General features: G+C 37.7%; 1 pseudogene; it reads left to right on the top strand.

Annotated features, from left to right (window-relative positions):
- Window positions 1–8,354, top strand: part of LOC106523107 (neuroligin-2 pseudogene) — a 31,760-nt pseudogene extending 23,406 nt beyond the window's left edge.
- Window positions 8,355–8,880: the final 526 nt, after the last annotated feature.

Here is an 8,880-nt window from a genome sequence, read left to right on the forward strand (position 1 = left end):
AGTAGAAAAAAACAGCAAAAAATGTGTTGAAAAATCCGAATAGAGAGGAAATCTAGCCTTAAATAGCAGAAACCAATTGAAATGAGCAGATAGGTGGCAAAAGGCCAGTAAATAAGGTCACACTGACCAAAAAAACAAGTGCTAAAAAGTTGCAATTTGTGATCAAATAGCTTTAAGACAGCTAAAATGGCTAAAAAGTAGCTGAAAAGCCTAAAATTAGGACAAAGAAGCAGAAAATGCATATGTCTGATTAATTGAGCAGTAAGAAGCTGAAATTATTGCAAAAGCTAAAATTAGCTGAAATTAGCTAAACAAAAGTAGCTTAAAACAAAGACTTAAATTATCTTAAAAAAAATAATGTCACAAAATATTTAAATAAGCAGAATAGCAGAAATGACCAGACAGCTGAAATAACAGAAAAAAGTTAAAATTAGCACAAAAAAACAAAACAAAACAAAAAGAAGCCAAAGAAGGCTGAAATTAGCATAACTAAGCAGAACCAAAAATAAGGTAAAAAATGCAGTAAAGATTTATAAGCATTTTGAAGGGGTTTAAGGATATTGAATACAGCTCCATTCATGTTCAGTGAAAAAAGTGGCCAAAAAAGCTAAATAACTGAAAAAGTATAAGTTGCTGAAACACCAAAAGTCATAAAACCCATGGTATACATTAACTGAATGCTTCGATACATGAATTGTTGAAATAGCAGAAAAAATGTGGAACAAGTTATGTGWCAAAAATAAATGGAAGTTAAATTAAAATAGTGTGAATGTTGTTTTACTCTATAAGCATTCACACAATTATCATCTCTGTACATGCTAAAAAAAACAATTTCTTCCTGAAAGAGGAAAAAGTGAAAAGTTAGTTTTTAGCATTCTAACTCTGATGTACAATAAAGTTTGTCCACTCCAGGATTGCCCACAAAATTTACCCATGAAATTTAAAACTTCTATTCTGGTATTTTACCAATCAAATACAGAGATGTGAAATACATTTTTTATTTTATTTTATTTAWATTTTTTGCACACAAATGTTAAAATTTCCAGCCTTGTTGTTATTAAGGTCAAACTGAGATTTATTTGTAAGACTAAAGAAGATTTGTTGCATCAATTCAACAAAGATGAAAACGTTGATTTCAGTTTCATAAGAACTGCCAATTGAATTTATTTTCATGAAATGTTCAGATTATGTATAAATTTTATTTTAGTGATTGCTCTGCAGATTGTCTTCACTCACATTGTTTTTGTCAGACTTTCCTTCTCTGGCTGTCAGCTTCTGTCTGCAGAGGAAAAGAGTAACAGGGAGGGAAACTGCAGACCTGACAAAGGAATTAATGTAAACACTAGAAATATGTGCCAAACAGAAATTACTATAAATGCAGAGAAATATGAGCAAATAAAAATGTTTTTTTAATCACTCTGCTGAAATGTAATGAAAAAATAAATGTAATCTGGGTCTAGATGATATTTTATTTAGGTTCTGGTTTGGACTACAGTCTGCCATTTTGAAACCCCTAATCTACAGGAGGTCAAATAGAAGCATGGTATAGTCTGCCACCATCCTGTCTGTTGTACTTCCTGTTGGCTCCTCTCAGGTTATCTTGTCTTTCTAACGTCGACTGACACTAGATGACTTTGATAATCAAAGTTGTCCCACTGCCCAAATCAGCCTGACTTCTGTGTGAACGTTTAAACTCCAAAAGTCAATTTTTAATGCAGCGTGACAGTCTCATGTTTTCCTTTACAAAGTTGTTAATTTTTCACATGGACATTTTGTCCCCTGAAGAGAAACTGTAGCAAAAACTCATGGTAAATCCTTCCTCTGCAGCTGACGTCACAAACAGAAACAACACAGCGATAGCACAGTTGGAAGGGTGGATTTTCATTTTCAGTTGATGGTGGAGGAGTTGGAGGAGGAATGAGAAGTGCAAATTTTCAATTTTTTCACGTAGAAACCACCAATTGTTCTAACAAACAGGGAACGTCTCCTTACTCTGCCCAACTGAGGCGTACTCACTTCTGTAGCACGGCTATGGAGAGCCACTTGTGTCTCCATGCCATCTCCTTTTTGCACAAAAGTTGTGCTACACTTCCTATTTGACAATTTTTATGAGTTTTGCTTGAACATTTTTAAAGAAAGCTGTATTTTCTAACAGTCTTGGATAGCTGCTCCTCAGAAGAGCAATCAAGGAGAAATGAGAGCAGTTAATCCACTTTTCTGCATGTAACACAAGTTTTTGACCGATCACACAGTACCTGGTGCACACACCTGCAAGAAATWGATTTTCTGCCAGGGGGCTTGTGCACAGAGCAGGCAAGAACAAAATGATGTCATTTTCATCAGGCAGCAAGAACAATGAAAACAAAAATCTTGATATCTTGCAGATTATAAATCCACCTTATAAGAGCTACTTGACTTTGTGTACAAACCTATGGTACAGCAAATGCAGATTGTACAATGATATTTTACCACCCATAGGGCAGAATAAACATTAACAACATAACTACATGGGCACAATATATGGAGCAAAAATATATATTTTTAATTATGCCTAAACTTTAAAAAAAGGCACTACTGTAGACGCTCGGGAACATGTTGACCTGAGTGTTTGAGCCTTTGACTTGTCTCATCTCTTGAACTGTTTCATAAAGCCTCGCTAATGAGCAACTGAGCTTTCCAAATTGTTCAGTGCTTCACCGTCTGCTCCAGGCAGAATCAACTGAGCATCAAGAAATACGCTGGGCTGAGCTGCCACAGCAATTTACCAAAATCTCAAAGAGGTAATAACACGCTGCTAACGCTCACAGATGCCAGTCAGTAAAAAGGAAGAAGAAAGGAAGAGGGAGCTCCTTGGAGTGAGTTCACACCAGCTAAACACCTGTCAACACACTGAAGTTCTGACTCATTAGTCTTTACAACATTAGTACATGGGTTTGAATATCAAAGAAATACTTTCATGTCATATATTCAGAATATAGATAGATGGTTAAATTGTGAAACACATCGATTTGCATGTTTAAGGTTTTGTGTCAGAGCCTATTATCATGTTGCTGATCAAATCTGTCAGCATATGTGACCCGTTACACTAAACCAAGGATTAAGCTGTGCATGTAAGATAGTGCGATAACTGGATTTTGTTAAAATACGATGTAAAAACACCTCATAACGTCCATTTAAAGGATGATAACATCCAAAGCGGGTGGTTTTGAGACACTTTTCTGAGCAGGACCAACAATTAAACGCGATTTTTGAGCATGAAGCTTCAAATTCTTGCTACTTTCCCTGTGCTGTAGCAAAGCTAGTTTCAATRCCAATTGGGAAATCCTAAGATCCAAATAAAGATTAAGGTTTGCTTTTTTAAATGACGTCAAGAAATCCTAATTAAAGTAAATTAAAATTAGGATTCAGAGCAATTTCCCAGGAGTCTTCCAGATTTGTGAGACTAATCAAGCCATATATCTGGATATTTTAGGATCGTGCAGGAATCAAAATGCTTCAAAGCCTAGGAATCCTGAAAATGTACTCAATATCGTTTGACCAAATTTGATTTAATCCCTGATTTGACGTGAAGGATCCTGTAAAAGCAGACAGATAGAACTAGAAACATCTGGCAGTGTAATGGAAACTCTTCCCATTAGCCAGAGGTGTCTGCAGGACCACCATGTGCCAAAATGACACACACAGATTTGACACTAGATAATATGTCATATTGGTATCCAGAGGTCAAGTTTGTAGATATTAGATAGTTTATCGTTTTAAATAATTGTCATTTTCAGGAGTAATTTTGCAGGGATTTCTCCCAACTATTTCGGATACAGATGCAAATTTAACCACAAAAGCAGCTTGACAGTTAAATTTACTTTCAACAGGTTTTTTTTTACACTTGAAGTGGGAACAAAGCAACATATAATTTCAAAATGACATTTTCCTTTTTTTTTTTTTTTTTTCAAACACTTTTGACCCTTTTTTTGCGATTTACCTTGAAGCTGTTTCATTAATGATGCAGCATCTTTTTTCTCCACCAGCCTTAATTGACATGAAAATCTATTAAATAAAACAGAAAAGAAAGATGTATACAGCAGAGTGGTGATTTTGTGTCAGTTTACTCCTTTTTTTGTTGTGTGTAGGTCCACGTTCATTGCCTTTTTAGCACACGGATGGCTGACATGAACAGATGTTCAGGATGTTAAACTACGACCATTTGTGCTTACCGTAAACTCTCTACTGACGTGCAACATTTGATGCTTCATTGGACTTTACATGTATGTGTGTGTGTGTGTGTGTGTGTGTGTGTGTGCATCATTGCTTGTGCATTCAAGGCGGCATGAGATGCAGAGAACGATCTGACAGGCTAAGAACATTTGACCCACCTCTGCTATCCCAGCCAGGAAGGACACACCTCCACAAGCATCTCTGCTGTGCATACTAAAGGTGCTCTGACCTTGAGCTCGTGCCATATGTTCCTGCACATGTACCAGCAGAATACCAACACATGTGGCTTCCTCTGAAATCAGTATGTACTCAAATGCAGCCAGTCTGCAGAAACAGCAGCTGTTGTGGAATTCAAAACTGTTTGACCGATTGATTTCCTGGTCTTTACTTTATGCAGCGTTTTGAGTATAGTCAGTCATTCTCTCACTTAAAGGAGACATATCCTGCTTTTAAATCCCTTCTCACGTTTGGAACTGCAATGCTTTGGTCTGAATTCCTCCTTATTGTAACTCCACAAGCCCCTCTTTCACCTCTTTACTGAGGTCCGTCTCAGATCAATCCGTTTTAAGGCTGCCTCTTTAAATCCAAACATTTCAGCCCCCTCCCCCTCCAGCTTCCAGAGTGGTCCAATCCAGTTTGATAGAAGAGTTTACGACTATTAATTAAAATATGTTAACAAGGGCCTCACATGTTGGAGCCAGAACCAGAGGAGAATGACGACAGTGAAATTGCAGTTGATAAATCCAGACCTTATTTAGCAGTTCTATCACAGATATTGTGATGTAATAGTTCAGAAATCATCATAGAAAATAGAGAAAATTGAAAAAAAATTGACCCAAACAGAATATAAAGATATCTACTCAGCTCTAGAACAAACTAAATTCAACTTTTCTACTTTCTACTGGTACTATACACTGTATATAATAAACACAACCAATATTGAGTAGAAATGTGCAAGCTTCTCTGAAATACATGTTTAACTAATTGAACTCCTTGTCAGATTTTTTTCTTGGTTTTAGGAACTACTTTCTTGACATTTTCTCATCTGAAGCTCACAAAGATCAGCTTTCTAAAAATGTTAAAGCTCAGTATCCACTGACTTGACAGAACAAAGTTTTATTCATTTATTCATTTAAAAAGGGACAGTGCAATTTAATAAAGCATATGACAATTCATAAGTTAAAAAAAGCCAGAATCAGCCAAACAGCTATTTTTTTTGTCTGTAGTCCCCTGGCCATAATGTTAAAAAGCTTATGTAGATTTTTTTAACATAAATCACTATGACTGTTCAGGTAACTGTGAGAAATCTGACTAGCAGCTTYCTCAAATGCATTAGCAACTTTTTCTTCTTTTTTTCCCAGTGTAAAGATTTGATAAATGTCACATCTGGCCACTTCTGAGCTTGTATTGGTGCTGTCACACTGGTTTATATTCAACCCTTTATGCTGCAGTATTTTAGAATTCTTTTTATGTGGGTCAAAATGAAAAAGAATGAAGCTTGTGATGGTAAAAAGCTGTCTTGTAATATTCATGATGAGTTCTTATGTGAAATTCACAGAGTTAATGCAGCACAAGCTGGGTGCAGACCATGTTGTTGTGGTGCCACCATCTTGTTTTTGTTTGCGTACCATTTTGTTCCTAAGTCGCTGTGGTATTCACCAGCATCTTCTTGTCCCAATCCTTCCATGCGCTCGTTGTAATTGTCAAAATGCAGATTTCTGTCAGCATATATCCATGGTGCTATCCATTATCTTACTTGCTCTCTGTTGCTCTTTTCTAGTGGATCTCTGTCAGACTGTTCTCTTGGTATTCCTTTCTAATAACTACACCTTATTTAGCCTTACTTAATCATTAATAAATGTTAGTTGACTTTAAAAAATCATCAAGGATGATGCATGCCTTATAATAAGCTATAAATTAACACATTTAATAATTATTTACCTATAAAGGCAAATTAATTCCAAAGTCAACATAAGGTGTGTGCACGATAGTAATGCAATGCACGTAATGTGGTACAGTAACATAATACACCATTGTAATGTAAGGCAGTATAGTAATACAATACACCATAGAATATACCATAGTATCTTAATACACCAACATAATGTAATACATCATAGTAATTAGGTGCACCAAAATAAAGGAATTCACCATAGTGATATAGTGAAGAGCCCAGTTTGAGTTTTCATTAACTTATATTAAACTTACCACAAAAGCATAACGTTATTGTTTCACAGGAATAAAGAAATCTTTTGATTTTTTTTAATAAGCAGAGATTACCAAGATTATTAACCCACTTTAAACTTTGTCAGGTGTTTCACACCATCTTGCTCAATTCAGGTGTGATTCTTAGTGCTGGCTTTGTTGAAGTGCAGTTGTGGAAACTGCAGGGTTGAGGTTGGAGGGATGAGGCAGCATTTAACCAGCAGCTGCCACCACACACCTAAACTCCCGTGTCTTCCAAAGCCAGGCTGAGATAAAGCGCAGCTCATTTATCTGTAATGACGCTGAAGCAGGAGGCAGCTGGACTGAGTTGAGAGGGAAAAGGTGAACTCTGGCATGGTGGCGACGGCTGGACAGGATGATGGGGGTGCAGTTAGGGGCTCTCTGTTTCTTCACTTGTGAAAATGATTAACTGGTTTGTAAACAGGCGGCATGGCGAGCTGTGGTTAGAGCTGTGCCCTCTCAGTGAGAAGGCTGCAGCCTGGGGTTATTTTGTCTGGAGCATGGTCTCTCCGGTCACGGGTGAGTTTTCTCTGGGTACTCCAGTTTCCTCTACAAAGACCAAAAACATGTTATTGGTATCTCTAAATTGTCCCGAGGTATGAATGAGATAATGAATGGTTGTCTCTGTGATGGACACGTGATATGTCCAGGGTGTCCAACTCTGACTACTGGAAACCAACACCAGCTCCCCAAAACCCAAACTAGTGAAGAGGATAAAGAATATGGAGGGATGGATGATATGTAAAGACAAGTTCAATCATTTAAAATGATATCACTTATTACATCCATAAGTTCAAAAATTAAAATTAAGAAAGTAGTTTTTTATAAGCTGAATTGCTGATTTACACACAGAAGCCAAGAAAAAAAGCATAATTTATCTTATAATTATGTTTAATCATTGAACAAGTTCTACAGTCACAAGCCAGAAAAAAAGGTCAAATAAACAAAATATTTGAATTTAAACAACAAACTTAACTAAACAAAACTAACATGAAAAAAAGAAAGTTGATGCTTAAATCTGTAGAAAATTAAAGAATATAAAGATCTACCATCCGGTGAGTTATAACTGTCTTTATTTAGGTCAAGTTAATTTACCCTCTCGCTCTCCTTGTGTCTTTTTAAACTCATTTCTCAGAGTAAATCTAAACTCTTCCTGAACCCTGTGTCTTGTCTGTGTCTTTCAGGTTTAATTGGTGTCCTGACTGCTGAGCTGGACCCAGTAAAGGTTCTGAAGAGCAGGACAGCTGAAGCTGCAGAGTCCAACTGAGAATGCTACCCGTCTCTCTGCATCACCATGTCATCTTAGAAGCACTAAAAACCGGTCCCCCGTCACCGTTCCTCTTTTTGCCTTTGTCGTTTCCCCGTAACCCGCTGGGGTTCTGATCCCTGTCTAACCCTAGCTGAGTCCCCGTGATTTACTTTGGAAATGTTCCTTTTACTTTTCGATGTTGCCGGCCTCCGGGGCTCTGCTGGGAAATGCCAGAAGGCGTCTCTGCAGGCTGTTAAACCCTGCCTGATGTGGCTCCTGGGATTGCTGCTTCAGCTGGCGCTCTCGTCGTCTCAGCGGGTCGACCTGAAACACCCCATCGTTTCCACCGGCTACGGAAAGGTCCGAGGCGTCAGGAAAGAGCTCAACAATGAGATCCTGGGCCCAGTGGAGCAGTTCTTAGGCGTCCCGTACGCCACTGCGCCCGTCGGCGAGCGGCGCTTCCAGCCCCCCGAGGCCCCAGGCTCCTGGCAGGAAATACGCAACGCCACCCAGTTTGCCCCCGTGTGTCCCCAGAACGTGCACGGAGTCCTGCCTGAGATCATGCTGCCCGTGTGGTTCACAGACAACCTGGACGCTGCAGCTACCTACGTTCAGAACCAGAGCGAGGACTGCCTTTACCTCAACATTTACGTGCCCACTGAAGACGGTGAGTCTGGTGTGTGCAGGGGCGGGGCTAAAATGTTCCATCTCTGTTTTTATCATTCAACTTCGCATTAAGCAAAGAAAAAAATGACAAATATCACAAATATTTCACACAATATCAACATATTGTACTGCTTTTTAAAAATATATATTTTTGTCTACTTCTTTTAAAAGAATAAAGTTAATAAATGTGCAAAATTGGAGCTCCTAATGAAATCCAACAACACTCAAAATCCCAACAGGGATTACAGTCTTTATATTCTGGGTCTGGTTACTATTTATCTACAGGTTATTCATTTATTTCAGACCATTGTTATGTCATTTTACAGATTTACTTTCATCAACAAAGATGCAACCTTCTTTGTGAAAATCCTCTCCCAATATGCGTTTATGTTAAATATGTCTGTTATTAAATGTTTCATTCTTAACAAAAATGAATATCAATAACAGAGAGCTGCTTCCTTTGAAACAGTGTTTCATTCAAATTTAGATTCTCCAATTAAGTTTATTTATATAGCACTTTAGATATA

This window comes from Austrofundulus limnaeus, unplaced genomic scaffold (assembly GCF_001266775.1).
Source record: "Austrofundulus limnaeus strain Quisiro unplaced genomic scaffold, Austrofundulus_limnaeus-1.0 Scaffold145, whole genome shotgun sequence".
NCBI lineage: Eukaryota > Metazoa > Chordata > Actinopteri > Cyprinodontiformes > Rivulidae > Austrofundulus > Austrofundulus limnaeus.